The 16,320-nt window shown below is 34.7% G+C and overlaps 2 pseudogenes; both read right to left on the reverse strand.

Annotated features, from left to right (window-relative positions):
* Positions 1 to 1,363: 1,363 nt before the first annotated feature.
* Positions 1,364 to 6,712, reverse strand: LOC114721861 (RHOMBOID-like protein 12, mitochondrial; annotated as a pseudogene).
* A 1,999-nt stretch (positions 6,713 to 8,711) lies between these two features.
* Positions 8,712 to 13,113, reverse strand: LOC114721848 (ABC transporter B family member 25-like; annotated as a pseudogene).
* Positions 13,114 to 16,320: the final 3,207 nt, after the last annotated feature.

The following is a 16,320-nucleotide window of genomic DNA, read 5'->3' on the forward strand; positions in this document are numbered from 1 at the left end:
AATATTTTAAACCGCATAACTTTGGCAGTTGTTTCCTATAATGATAGAGGGAATAATTAATTTTGGCTGGAGCGTGCTGCTTTTTTCGGCTAGAGACTAAAGTATGCTTTTAATATTTTAACTTTACATAAAATTTTAGTTTGATTTCTTAACTTTTAAAAATATATTTTTAGTTCATTAATCCTAAAATTATTGATAAAAAATGATAATATTGGGATTTTGAATGTTGATAAAATATTCTCAAGACTAACATATTAAATTTAATTTTCAAAACAACCATTATTACTAAAAAAAAGTTATCATTTAAAAATAATAATTTTAGGATTAAATGACTAAAAATATTTTTTTAAAATTAAGGATCAAAAATCAAATATATATATTTTTTAAAATCAAATATATACTTTAGTGGTTTTTCCCCCCTCCCCTGAACCAAGGTTAGACTTCAATTTCTGCAATTTTAAAATAATTTTTCTCGTATTTTCTCTCGAGCACTTGAAAATTTTATGTGAAGCAATATTGATTTTGAAATATCTTAAAAAAAATTCTTTGATACAAGTCATTAAAGTTTTTGTTCCTTTGTAGATAAATAAACAATGATCTGGCTTGAAGTCTAAATGCTAATTATCTTGAGACATTCTTTTAATATTAAATTAAATCTACATATCAATATCTGTGCCTGAAAAACTCATATCTCAGTATTATAATCATTTTATTTTGTTAATTCCATATTTCAAAAAACTATTGTTGATTTAGTATTTGAACAAATATATGAAATAGCACCAAACTCACCTACATTCTTTTTATAAGTCTCAATTAAGAACTTTACACAAATTAAAAAAAACATTAAAACCAGTTATTTATTGTAAAATCTCAAAGTTATCGTCACTAAAAAAATCATTAGTTAAGAAAATCTGATAAATTAGTTAGGAATAGAAAGTGAAAAAAAAAAAACTTAAGCAAAACACGATATATTATAATATGCTCTTGTTTTTTTCCTTTTTTTTTGTTTTGGGTACAATAATATGCTCCTATTTCCTGGTAAGACAAGTTGAAGGGCTGATTGTACAGAATGACTGGGCCGGCATTGTGTCTCTATCAAGGGCTAGCATTAGGAAGTGATAGTTGCAGCTTAATACTACGTGGGCCCAGACGCGAGTTAGTTAAGCCCAATAATCCAGAGTATTTCGGAGAAATTATGGCAAACCCCAAACCATGCACAATTGTTTGGGGTTAGGTACGTTCTCAAACAGCTGGAGTCTTTGCGCCTAGATAAAGAGGAATTTGGCAGTAGAAACCCCCCCCCCCGGGGGGGGGACGGAGTGGGTTTTTTTTTTTTTTTGTTTTGTTTTGGGGTTGTTGGGGGGGGGGGGGGGCGTAAACTAATACATTGCATCAATGAAAATTGAGGTTTGCAATCATGGAAGTAAATTATAATCTTCCTCTCCGAATTCGGGCCCAAGCAATGGCTGCAACGGCAGCACCCCCCAAATGTGCAGAACCTGATATATGACTGTCTCCCTATAATGTGGAAACAAACAATGAGGTTTTAACATTCTGTCACCAAATAGATAGTGAAGTCTAGAATTTAAAATCCTGACGGATAAGGAAAGGAAAGGAACAGTTGAACCACCATTGCCATTGATTTATAACTAAATTAAACTTTCCATGCTTTGCCATCCAAACATATCCTAAAGCCCCTCAAGGAGGATGCTCGTGAGAGACAGATGAGTGGGAAGGGAGAAATAGAAACCTAGTAAGATACACTTTCTACCCCAAAAAAAAAAAAAATTTAAAGGAGGTTGACTCCGCCGGAATTTTTTCCCAGTTTGGTATAAACGGTTGAAAAATAATTCCTTTCTGTGCATAAAAAATGAGATATACGTTGTGTATTATGCCTTTCTTTATCATTACTCAACCATTTTGTCATTATTTCTATCAAGGAGTACAAGTACCATTTCTCATCTAAAAATCACTTTTTCTATTCCGTCTTCATTTCTGTTATATCCCATTTCGAGCATCAAATGAGGTCAGGCATCATCACGATCCTAACAAGCAATGCCAGGAGATAGGCATGGCACAAACTAGTGATTTACACAGCAATTTTAATAAGTTCTAAAACAGATTGATGAAATTAATTTAATGTCATTGAAACACTAATATATGATTAAATGATCATTTCCTTAAAGAAGAAACTGGTAGGAACAATTTTGCTAAACAACAAAGCACGTCTAGAGAGAGAGTCGCCATACCTTTATCGTTCTCTGCACATCACTCGCAATAAAAAACATGCCCTAGATTAATAGCAAACAATATAAAAAGGCCTGTAAGGATGTGCATTATCAATCTCATTCACATAGCTGAACTGACATAAGCTTGAGAAGATCTTTACCACAAACATAGCTCGAACTGGCATCATAAAGTTTAAGACAATGGTTGCTCTCGGAAAGAGGAATATATATAGCAGCGTAATTGCATTCACAGCTCCACTAGCACCCTAAACATGGGGAGATTTTATCAACATTAATTAATGTGGTCAAGATTGAACAATGTTCCGATACAAGCAAACTGTTATTTTCAATCTTTATACGTAGAGGAAATATGAACATCTACCTATTAAATGTAGAAAAAAAATTTCAAAAAAAAAAAGTTGTATCATTAAGATAGAAACTTCCAATAACTTGGAAAGATTGGTTGAGGTTCCATATAATTAATTCTGGAGTGAGGACACTGACTGATAAATAACTGGCAAAAATAGATATGCGCCAAAAGACAAGAAATTCTGATACCAAAATAAGATAAAATCAACAACATTGACAAATTTTAAACCAGACAGGAAAATTTTCTATTCTCAAATGCTAAGGAACAAGAAAAACAAAATGTACAACAGCACAAAGTAAGAAATTTTGCACAAACCTTTTACACGATTTATGAATAGAAACACAACCCCCCCCCCCAAAAAAAAAAAAAAAGAAAGGGGGGAAAAAATTAAACAGATAAAAGTAGTATGATTCTTAGAATATGCATTGCTTATTAAGGGTATAGTTGACAGGTCATCCTAACATCATCTATTATGAGACAAACTGCTACACTCCTTGAAGATTAAAGAGGAGGTGAGTTGTGAAGTAGTTACAGGAAGCTTACCAATGCTTGATGTTTTGAAACCTCCACACGCCTCCAACCCTGTATCAGAACAAAAAGAAAGGTTAAAACTCACTCAAAAAACTGAGAACTTGTCACATGTCTTGCTAAGTAAAATATTGGACCAAACATTTTAGGTTTCAACCAATAAGAGAATAAACTAATATGAAACTATTAAATGCAATTTACTACTATTCACCTCAGGCACAATATTCATTGTCATGGCATACTATTAAAAGGATCCCTTTTATTTTGCCCTTTCCTTCCATGTCATTATAAAAGTTATTGCTGAACAAAACTGCACCAAACATTCATAGTAGATATTTGGAAAAGGTGTCAATGAAGAATGAGTATAAATTTGTCTGTATTGAGAAAAAGAATGAGTATAAATTTACATTTCTTCTTGCTGAGGCAGTGTTCAAATCTAGTTTTTGTTTATTTCTTTATCCCAGACAGTGTTAAAATGTTATATCCACTCTGGCAAGAGATTAGCGGATATTTTAATCCTTGTTATCATCATCAGACCTCTGATGTTAATGCCTTGTGGGCCTGATGGGCCAAGTAAAAAACTGAACCCCCAACTGCCCCAGCAAGATACAACTTCAGCAAGTATTCGGGTCCCAAAGTTCTTCCAATCTGCCAAGAGGAAAAAGTTGTGGCATTGCTATTAGAAGCCAATTGAAAAAGGAAACCATTAAAACAGCAAATAAGAAAACAAGCAAAGAATTAAAAAAAAAAAATCCAGAAAATATGCAAGTAACAATAATGCTACACTTCAATTAAGACCCTTAAAACGCCTTGAAATACAAAAATATAATATACTTATAATAAACAAAAATTTATTATGTATGCATGCCTACAAATTAAGGTGAATATGACATTAACTGTCAAATGTACTGACCATCATAATATCGCTTTTCTATCTACCAAATCAGTCTTCAAATACTATGCATCAAACTTCTTCACATTCTGTTTTACTCCTTAGATCACAAGCACAACAGTCACCTCATCTTGAGCGTTATCTTCCTTTCCCATAAAAAGAAGACAAAACAGTTGCTCAAAAAAAAAAAAGCTGAAAAACATATCCTCAAACTTCCACAAGATAATGACAGCATGAAACTTTCATCAAATTGAAATCCAACCTATTCATCACAATACAAGGCCCAATAAAATATTTTAAGTGAATAAGTCAGCAAAATAATTATCATATCTATGAAACTTAAGGCATACTCCTTATTGGGTGTTATAAATCCAAATTGAGGAGAATAAATAAAACCCCATAATTAATGTTATTTGAAAAAAAAATCATAACTATAAGCTTGCTGTGAAAGAATAGATTTAGCTCTTTATGATCATAGCAAATTTGAAAGTGCCAATAAAATGCATTAGCCTAATGGTATGCATACTCCATGAAGCTTAGACTAAGACCAGTTTCTTCCCAAAAATATCTCCCTCTCAAGAATCCAAATATCTTTAAACTGTAATGCATAATTAATGGAACATTACTTATGGCTTTTTAACAAACACAAAACAAAACTATGTTATAAGACACTTATGTATGATCGGAAACCAAAAAAAAAAACAAAAAGGAAGAAGGAAGAGGCAAGCTCAAGAAATACAAATGAAGGCCGAATATTCAAGTTTAGAGCAGATAAACTTACACCAGTCCCAAAGCAGTAGAGTGCCATCATGTTCTGAATGATATGCCAAACGTCAATGTGGCTAAATGCATTGGTTATCAATGTGTGCATGCGTCCGCAATTAAGATTGTGCAACGAGATCTGCTCAGAAAAAACACTTCAGTTAGTGATCCAGATGAAGTATAGTCCATACAGTAAACTGATATAAACAATGCACGTCTCTCAAGTCTGCCCATCAATGTATAAAGCAAGGATAATGAATTAGCTATCAAACTTATGACCAACCACACCAGCAGTCTGACGTGGGCCTGAACAAGTATGGGAACCATTCCCCAAAAAAAAAAAAAAAAAAAGGACTTGCAAGGAGAGATATTCATGCCGCTTGAGTACCACGAGTATTACTTGTGGCTGGTATTTGTTGGACTCCGTTGTAACACCCCTTGAAGAGCTAACATCCTCAACAGCTGCACTCTGTGACACTCACTCCGCCCAGGACACACTCTCTACGGGGAGCTCTTTCCATGGAAGTTGATCTAGCTCCGGCAAGAATTGGAAGAGGCCTAAGTAATCATGAGGAACCCAGAACCCACTCTAAAAACTGACCACGAAGAGAAAAGAACTATGACACTTAAGTCCCACAAGTATACGTTTTGCTGTCTGATATGCCACTCTATCACATTCATAATGACTCTGATAGAATGAATGATATCACAGATATTATATTTTTAAGCTAAAACGACATTGCAATATCACTGTCACATTGTACGAAACATCCAACGAAAATCTAATGCATCTCCCACAAAGATAGAAATGTGGTACAAAACAATGGTCTGGCAAATACAATCTAACCGCAGCATCATCAAATACCTCATTTTATAAATCAAGGAACTTACTGTAAAGTTTTCTGACATAAATTTTCACTTGCTATCTTCCATGATAAAAAGACAACAACGTTAGCTGTAATCAAGCCCGAAACCAGGTCTTTAGCGGTTAATCCTTTGAACCATGATCTCCTGCAAACAAGAGAAAAAATATTACCAACAGACCACACATGTAAACATCAATGTTTTGGATTTTCTGCCAACAACTAGTAATGCAAAAATAGAACTCCTTCAATTTGCATGGACTCATTGAAAAGAGTAGAAAGATAAAAGGGCGAAATTAGCTGTAAACTAGAGAGTTTTATCAGCCACATCATACTTCTTGCCCATGAACATGTACCACAGTGGCAATAGCATGCAATGCATACTGTAATCACTGAAGCAGCTACTAGTTAGTAGATACACATAAAAGTGGGAACTTAATTACCGTGAGGACTATAATAACTCATCAACCCTTCCCTTTAAAATACCAACTACTGTTAGCCACTCAAAGAACATAAACAATGAAAATCAATAGCATTCCTCGTTGAACCTCCTTAATGTCTAGCTATTCCGCTAAAAAAACCAAGATTTTTACCGTCCACCGTTGTTGTAAGGAAAGCTACGATTGACATCAGAGCCCTTGCCATGAAACTGAGCTCTCAGAAGCTGCGGCCTAAAACCTCCGGCCCTTCCGCTAGAAATCCTGAGGACAGAGTTGGACGAATTGAACATGAAGTGACGAGCGAACACTGGACCAGAGTGGAACCCGAGAAAGATCCCAGAAACAGTATGCTCGGAGCCCCATGGATGAAAAGGGTGGAGAGGAGGATTTAGAGAAGAAGCAGAAGTGTGGGGAGGTAAAGGCTTGGGGAGAGAGTAAGAGGGGAAGATACGGCGGGTTTTGTCTGAGAGTGTGACAGCTTGGCGGAGAAAACGTTGCATATCTGAAAATCTTCGAAGGCCTAAAGAAGTGCGAAGGGAGGCTTTGGCTTGGACACCGTCTCCATTGCTGCTTCCGACGGCTTTTCAAAGCCGTGTCGACGTAAGAGGAAACGGGATCGCCCCGCTTTTCTAGCGCTGCTTCCTGATTAACCATTCGCGGGTGTTTCCCCCCTTTTTCTCCTTTTTTTTGGGGGAAAAAAAGCCCGAACTAAAATTATGAAAATATAAGAAAATACCAATGTGTTTTTTTAGTGTTCAGATCAAATCTAATTATTTTCCAAACTAGCACAATGATATATTACAATGGTATATTGGTCATTTCCTCACGTTTTTCATAATTTCAGTTCAAGCTTTCCCCTTTTCCTATCATTTGGAAAAGTTAATTGCCCGTGTTGAAATTTCTATTTACAAGGATTTTTTTGTCATTTTCCTTTTCTTTTGTTTTCATATGTTTGTGTTACGTATTTACTCACTGTTTTTTTTTTCATATGTTGTGCTAGGGCTGCACATGGGCAGGGCTGGGCAGGGCAAGCCCCTTGCCGATGCCCAGCCCGAAAGATGAGGGGCTGCGTTTTGCAGCCCGTTGCCCGGCCCTGCCCAGTAGAAGCCCTAACCATTTTGGACAGGGCAAGGGCGGGCGGGCAGGGCGGGCTTTTCTGCCCAGCGTAAGACACAATGCCCTATGTATATGTAAAAAAAAAAAAATCAATTATCATGTTTTGAGACAAATGAGAGGAAAAAAATTATCACGAATGAGTCTACCATTCATATATATATAAGGCCTATGTAGTCTTATTCTTAGCTTTTGATTTCTTATGGGAGGTAAAAAAAATATATTTAATAATTAGAATATTTAATATTAAGCTAAATCAGTATTTCAATTTCTTAGTTTATCCATATAGTTGGTGGATTCTTATAATCATGTGAAAGCACAAAATTTGAAAGGTGGTTTTATTTTTTTTTTGTTTTAAAAAATTGGATGTAAGAGAAAAAGAAGAACATTTGACTTGGAGTAATTTAGCATATTGAATCTTATATTTTGATATTTGGCTCTTTTATATAATTATAATTTTTATGTTCCTTTCATTTTTTCTAATTTTACCTATTTTTTTAGCTAAAATAAAAGAGATAATTGCTTGAAATAATATTATCTTATATATATAATTATATATTTTTTCGGGCAGGGCCAAATGGGCAGGGCAGCATACCGTGCCCACGGCCCTGCCCTGCCCGTGAATCAGCCCGGCCCGAAGATGCCCATTTTTGCTTGGGCAGCTTTTTACTGGGTTGGGCTGGGCATTTTTCTTGCGGGCTCGGATGGGCTTATTGGGCATGCGGGCCTCATGCACACCCCTAGTTTGTGCTATGTGTTACTCACTTTTTTCTTGTCCATGGATATATCTGAAGTTATAAACTAATATTTTTATTTTTATTCTTATTAAATATATGTCATTTATTATCTTTCTGAAATAAAACTTTCATTCATCATTTCTCATATATTCTCTTTACAAATAAAGATATAACAGGAAATATAATATATGTATTTTACATATTTATTTCTTTTAATTGCATTTAACTAATATTTTAAACCGCGTAACTTTGGCAGTTGTTTCCTATAATGATAGAGGGAATAATTAATTTCGGCTGGAGCGTGCTGCTTTTTTCGGCTAGAGACTAAAGTATGCTTTTAATATTTAACTTTACATAAATTTTAGTTTGATTTCTTAACTTTTAAAAATATATTTTAGTTCATTAATCTAAAATTATTGATAAAAAAATGATAATATTGGGATTTTGAATGTTGATAAAATATTCTCAAGACTAACATATTAAATTTAATTTTCAAAACAACCATTATTGCTACCAAAAAAGTTATCATTTAAAAATATATTTTTAGTTTAAGGAGAGGCTTCCGCGTGAACGTCGTCTCCATTGCTAGCAATGCCCCATGCCTTTGAAAGCCGTTTGTACGTTAAAGGAACTAAGCAAGCGTGACTGTGATCGCCCGGTTTTTGTTACCCTGCTTCTCATTGCTTCATTCTTCTTTTATTTTTACCCTTTTTTTCATGTTTCTATTCCCTGTTTTCACCGACACAATTAATACTCAATATAAAAATTATTTAACTAATTGGATGAATTAAGGAGATTAAGTAGATTAGTTAATCATAATAAATGTAACACAATCCCCCTAAAATAAACCTGCGTAACATTAATTTACCTGTATATGATCGCGTAAATAGTGGAATTCGTTTTTCATGATAGACCAGTCAAGTGTGCTGCCCCTAAATATTAGTACAGAGAGAGCCGCTGAGACAGCTAGGAAATTATTCAGATTTCGAGATGTTATGTAACAAGCTCTTCTTTCTTGGTATTGTTAACATAGGTTCTTGGACTGATTGTATGAGAACGGTTGGTACTGTCTTGTGTGTTCATGAAAGGGCTTGCATTAGGAAGTGATAATTGCAGGCCAGTACTATGTGTAGCCTTGTAGTTCAATCTAATAAATCTGCAATTCCCCAGCAACTTTAAAGAATTAAGTGGCCCTTGTGAACTGGGACACAGGGTATCTGGGTTTCATTGTCTGTAGCTGTCTACCGACTAATGCAGAATAGACACCATTGTTGCTGAGAAGGCCTTCATGGGTGCCACTTTCCACAATCTCACCATCAGAAACAACTACAACTGTATCAGCACTCTTCACAGTAGATAGCCTGTGAGCAATAACAAGAACTGTCCTTCCCTTCATCAGACGTTCCTTAGCATCCTACACAATTTGCATCCCAAGAACATTATTATGCTATGTGTTTTATGATACAGGAAACACAAAAACACACATTGAAAATCATGTGTTTGGCTGTGTCCCCCACCATATAACCCCAAAATTATATTACTTCTGGTTATTAATATAAGAGCTAGTTTAATATTTAATTTGATTCTAAATATAAAACAGCCAATCCATTTTGTCTCATATTTATCTTTTTTTTTAAGGTAGTTCTTGTAATAATTGCATATGTTAAAGGTTTTCAAATGATAGTTCTAGCCAATGCATTTGATTAATAAAGTTTTTAGAGAAAACAACACCTATTTATTACAAATAACTAACTTGATTGATTCTTTAATATATTCAAATTAGTCAACTAGATCTTATATTAAGAATCGGACGGAGTAATATTTTTATGCATCATTGGAGGTGGAGCGTTCAACCATGTGATGCTACTTCTATTATGATCTTTGTTGTCCAAAAATGACCTGTACTAAATATTCGCTTTCAGCATCCAGGGCACTAGTGGCTTCATCCAGGAGAAGAATATTTGGGTCCATAAGCAAGGCTCTCTGGCAATTGCTATTCTCTGTTTCTGCCCTCCTGAAAGCCTTACCCCACGCTCCCCAACATGGGGGTCTGATATTTGTCTGTGAATTTTGATACGAATTCATGCGCATTTGCCATTTTCTGCATTCAAATTACTACCAATTACGAGGGATCGGGAGTTAAGCAATAGAGGTCTTAGTCATAAAAAAGAAAGTATTGAATCTTAGCTGCATTTTCTATATCAGCAGGATTTACTTTGCATTCAAATCCATAAGCTATGTTCTCCTCAATGGAACAGTTGAAAGTACAGGCTCCTGACTCACAATACTGATCTGCGTATCAAAGGCATGCTATGATTATAAAAATTTATATAACAATTACTTAAGCATCCAGAAGATACTACTTAAGCATGTGATCAAGATACCTCTTGTGCAGATGCTCATGTAATACTTCTACCAGCGGAACCCCATTCAGCAGGATCTTTCCCTTGGTTGGGTCATAAAATCTTTCAATTAGGTTGCTATTGTAGTCTGCAGTTAACATATAAAAGAGTTTATCTGCTTTATATATTTTCTCATGTCAATTCAATAAACTTATGTTCTTTTTTCCTTTAATTCACAGCATGGTTCTGCGAATTAAAAGACGGGGAAAAGAAAGGGGAAGATCCCCATAAGCATAAGGAACATACCTTTCCACCACCACTTGGACCAACAAGAGCAACCTTTGAGCCAGGCCGCAATTCATTGTAATTCCCTATACATGAAAAAGGTGCAGCGAACTTGGTCATAATAATTTTCCACTCAACTAAATGGAGGCTTCACAAAATTACACGAAGGCTGAAAAGTTGCACTCTTTATAACTTATGGGCATGTAATTTGCTATAGATTCTATATTTCACGCTGGTATTGATGATTATAGCATATCTACCACTGGAACAAAGAAAAAGAAGGAAACTATTACCTTAAGTACCATATGACTAGGACGAGATGGATATGCAAACCAGACATCATCGAGCTCCACCTCCCCATTTTGTTCTCTACGAGAATAGGCAATTTAATTTATTTATTTATTATTTGGTTAGTTAGTAGAAAATGCAAATTTAGTATTGATCCTAAACTTGCCTTTTTCCTGGAAGGAAAGGAACAAAAAAGTCCTCCTTGTTTTTCCTTGAACTAGTTACTATAATGGACAAAAGCTCAGAAGTCCAGAAAACTGACCCCAGAGGACATTTGTTCCCGACATTGGCATTGATGACACACGATCAAGAAGATGAAACACCCGTCTGCTTGCACCCACGGCTTTCATGGCTATGGCATACAATCCTGAGAGACCAGATATAGAAACTCCCACTGCAAGTGATGTAGTTCCGTTAAGCAACTAAAATATAACTTCATATTAAATGAGAGTATAAAAGTAATAGATCATACAATAACTAACCATTGAGACTATAAAGAATGAAGGCCGTGAGATCACCAGAGGAATGGAATCTGTAATCGTCAAATAAGCCCCATAGATAACAACTCCAATATTGACAGTGTATTTGCCGCAAAAATGCCTCCAGAAAAGAGTCCGACAACTTTCTGGTTCACCAAGCCACTGAAGTTAGAAGTTGTAAACGTAAAGTCCAAACAAATGGATTAGATATACAGACAAGCACACACAGAATCAACAATGGATAACTCACTGCTTGTTTAATTCCAAGCTTAAGTGTCTCATCAACTTTCTTAGAGTAGCGGGATATTTCATATTCTTCTTGTGCAAAAGATCTTACCGTCCTCACGGCACCAAAGGATTCCTAAGCATCAAAGACTCGCAGACTTATTCAGTTTGAATTGCTTTTCTTATTATCACTTGAGATATCATTGTTCCGTAAGATTAGAACTTCATGTGAGAAAACATACCTCGGCTATTGAAGCAGCTGCTGCGGCTGCATCTTGAGTTTTCTGAGAAAGGTCACGTAGGAACCAACCCAATTTACGCAGAGCAATAAAAGTAGCAGGCACAACAGCTAAAGCCAACACTGAAAGTGGTCCAATGATAAAGAAATCAGGGGGAAAACAATAGTTATGATGATTACTAACATTTCACAAGACAATAATTAAGCTGTGTGTGTGTGTAGTTGAAGAAACAAAGCTTTATTTTCAATTACTCACATGTCAACTTCCACGACGTCCAAAACATGAAGACGAGACCGATAAATGCAATCGATAAGCTATTCAGCGCTTGAGAAAGATTGGTGGTTGCTGCATTTTTTATGATCTGTGTATCTTCAGATAGCCTACTCATTATTTCCCCTGTTCGGGTTACATCAAAGAAGGCTATCTCCTGCAAAACTCAGCCACAATAAACAAGCTCTATTTCTGGGGCACTAGTTGTGAAGTTGAAAGATTTTAATCTCCAAATGAATAGATATAACATACAAAAGGAGAGATATTTCAGAATGTTCGTTATGACAGCTTTGTTTTTACCTGGCTTATGAGGTGACTAAATAATCTTTTTCTAAGCCGAGCAACAACTCTTTCACTAGCTGAGGAGAAAAGCCAATCATCAAGTGCTGTTGAAACTGATCTGAAATTTTAAGAAATCTTTAGTGAAAATAAAGATCAGTAGGCAAAATTATGTCCAGATCAAGTAATTCAAGGGAGGAGGGATTACTACCCAACAACAACAATCAGAAAAATGTATAGTATAGTGTTCTTGACGGCTTCCAAAGCTTTCGCTTTATCTTCGGGAGTTTGAGCATCTCCTGAGACAATGTCAATTATCTTCCCACCAAATTTTGACTGCATGAGGAACAAATTCATGTTAAATCTGAAGACATGGATACTTGCATAACTCCATGGGTGTGTGAGAGAGAGAGAGTCCAATTGTGACACATACAACTAAAATATCTGATGTGGATGAAACTAAAAGAGCCAGCGTTGCGAATATCAGCTTCCCAGCTTCAGGCTTTGCCTGTAATCAATGCAACACTAGGAGTTATAATAGTCACAAAAAGATGATATCAGCTAGAGATATATAAGAACTTACAAGTGAAAGCACCCTGCCAAATCCCACGTTTGCAGCCTGATTTTTCATGCATTAAGTTAGCAGTCCTATACAGTAATCTTATCATATGGGATTTTATAAGAGGCTTCAAAGATGATGGGGTACACTTACTGCATCACCACGTTCAAGGTCTGTCAGTTCATTCAGCGAGGCACCATTGCTCCTACCTTTCCTGTATGAGGGGAGAAATGATGTGTCACACAGATAAATACAGGTCTAGAAGCATGTGTAAATCTATTATCAGCTTTTATTTCAAAGATGAATGAAAAAAGCGTCTGCAATGGAGGAAACTAAGTTATATATGCACGGATTTTATGATTCAGAAATCACTAGAAAAACGCAACGCAATAAACGGATAGCAAATTGCAGAGAACAGTGACGTGAGCGTTACCTTGCGCTCTAGGAGGGGAGCTGTTTCACTTGTTGAGCCCATGTCCTTCCCTGCTTTCAACGCCAAACGCAATGGCTTCTTCTCTTGCTTTCGTTTTAGATTTTAAGAAATGTGAAGGTCAGTAGTCAATGGAATTTGAGTTGAATATTGATTCTGGTTCCTGTCACGACAAAGTAGAAATTAGGATTAAACCAGGGAAGGCTCAGCCACACTTCAGTATTACGTGGAAGGTTTGACTAACATATATTTCCAAGGGGCGTTGACGTCGACTAACAGCGGAAGGTAATTTTAAACCAGGTCCTGCGTTTCTTCCGTGCCAAGGAAAGAAGTTGCACTCTGGTTATAGTACGTAGTATTTTCGTCAATTTCACCAGAGAAGCCTGTTAGAAGTGACTTCGGGGTATTTCACACAGATCCAAAAGTTATAAACAGTGTTAACTTTTTATTAAAAATAACTATTTTTAATTTTATCCTATTAATATATGCATCTTTTAAAAGAAATAATTATATACACTATAATAGATACTTCTCCAGTTCTATTAAGGGCAGGAGAAAAAGGATATTTTTTGTCCTATCTATAGGGTACTAAGAGAAAATTTTTGTATGAATGTACAATTTTACCCCTCATTTATTATTTTGTTGATTTTGTTTATATGAAGTATAATATATATTAAATATGAAAAAAAGTTAAAAAGTTGTTGAATTTTAAATGGAAGTTAATGAAATTTAAGGTTTTCCTTGTTTGTTCTTCTGTAAAATATATTAGAAGTGACTTATAAATAGGATCAAAAGATTTATTTTAAATTTAATAAAATGACTTGTAAATAGGACCAATAAAAACATTTTTTTTACTACCTTTAAATAGAATAAGAGGAGTAATAAAATAAAAATGTATGCACAAATCAAGATTTAAAAATCATTTAATGTTATAATTTAGTCTTCTCGATGTTGTCAGGGGTGGATCTGATTGGACGACAATCATGTTGGCAAAAAAGAAAGATGGACAATAAATGGCTTGTTTGAGTTCTTAGAGAAGCTAACTTCTTTGCAAATTGCAATGCATGATTTTTTTTTAAGTATATATTATTAAAAAAAGAAGAAGGGAAAATCCCACAAAAGACCTTGGAATATGAGAAATCCCAGATTGGGTCTTTAAATTTCAAAAATGACAGAATGGGTCATTGACCCAATTTGTCATTTGTGAAATTAAAGCGAATTGACAATTTTGCCCTCATTTGCATTCATTCACTACAATGATTTAAGAATCACTATAAGGGTTTGGTGTTACCTAGATTCGTGTAGTGTAGCGAATAACTACTCACTTTTTCATAGTCAGGTGTCTTGCTATTAAATACAACTAATGTTGTAATTACTAGAACAATGTAATTATTACCTAAATTTGTGTAGAGAATAACTATTCATTCTGCATAGTCAAGTATCTTATTATTGTCAGATACCTTATTTATTAACTACAACTAATCTTGTAATCACTAAAACAATGTAAGCGTTACCTATATTTGTTTAGAGAATAACTACTCACTTTGTTTAGCCAGGGCAAAATTGTCAATTCGTCTTAATTTCACAAATGACAGATTGGGTCAATGACCCATCTGTTATTTTTTAAATTTAAGGACCCAATCTGAGATTTTGTATATTCTAAAGGCTTTTTCTGGGATTTTCTCAAAAAAGAATTTGCAGTAAACCGATTAAGTTATTATGATATGAAGTTATAAAGTACTGCGACGACGAGATTCTTTCATCAAAATGCTGGTTTTTAAAAAGAGTAAATAAACCCAAGTTAGTGTGAAAAATAAAATATAGAAAGTGGCAAGTAACCGAAAAACAGCAGGAATAGTCGAATGGATGATTGATGATGGGGAAGGGACGTGGATGTGAAAATGGATGGACTGAATGGGGTCCACTGCCGGTTAATATTCCGATGGGAGAGCGAAAGCGATGTGTGAAATTGGAAGCTGGATCGTGAATTGCACCGCCTGCATTGGAACCACGCATTTGCTAAGAAGCCTTCTCCGAAAAAGTTAAGGGCTTAATCAGCAAAGCCCATCCACCTCAATCTCAAGCATCAAATCCAAATTTAATTAGATTACACTCCTCCTATTTTTAATATAAAATATTATTATTAAGTTAATTTTGATTTTAAATATAAAACATATTTCTTATATAAAAAATTTTAAAAAAATAACTACTGAATTTCAAAATTCCAAATCAGGAATTACTACAAAAATGTGTTATTATTTGCTCTTTGAATGTAGTCATTTTCTTTATGAGTATAATAACGAGTACTGATTTGGAATTTTGAAATTCGTGGGATTTTCCCTTCTTATATTTGTTAATTTTTTTAAAATTAGAGGGGCCATAAACCTTGACCCAAGTTATCAGGGGCTAAAATCAAAAGCAACGTATGGTATGGCAAAAAAATTCTGCCGACATTTTTCCTCCAGCGGCATGTTTGGATTTATGTTGGCGCAAAATCCGAAATTCCGTATCATTTCTCCACCATGCACTAGATAGATTTTAAAAAAAAAAAAAAAACCGAGAATGTACTATAAGTGTAATATATATTTTTTTGAGCAAAATACTATAAGTGTATTATACTGGGCAATTTTATAAAAAGGAGGTTGAAATTATTAAATTTTAAATCGGGTTACATAACAACACTTTAAAAAGGTTTTGATAATATTGAAGTTACAAATAATAATACATTTTTTGTAAAAATTTATTATTTGGTGTGTGTATGTTAGGTGAATTAAAAGTTTAGTTAAGTAACACCATTCTTTATCTGTAAAAGAGGTTAGACTTAATATTTTATATTATATACCGCTTCCGATCCTAAATATAAGAGCTAAATTAACAGTCATAAATATAAGATTTTAATTTATTTGTCTTCCAAATTTATAATGGTTCTCAAAATATCTTTATTGATTGTAATTTAGAAGATATTTTTACCTAAGTATAGTTTCAATGTAA

Source organism: Neltuma alba, unplaced genomic scaffold (assembly GCF_004799145.2).
Source record: "Neltuma alba isolate B1F8T4 unplaced genomic scaffold, ASM479914v2 tig00012072_pilon, whole genome shotgun sequence".
NCBI lineage: Eukaryota > Viridiplantae > Streptophyta > Magnoliopsida > Fabales > Fabaceae > Neltuma > Neltuma alba.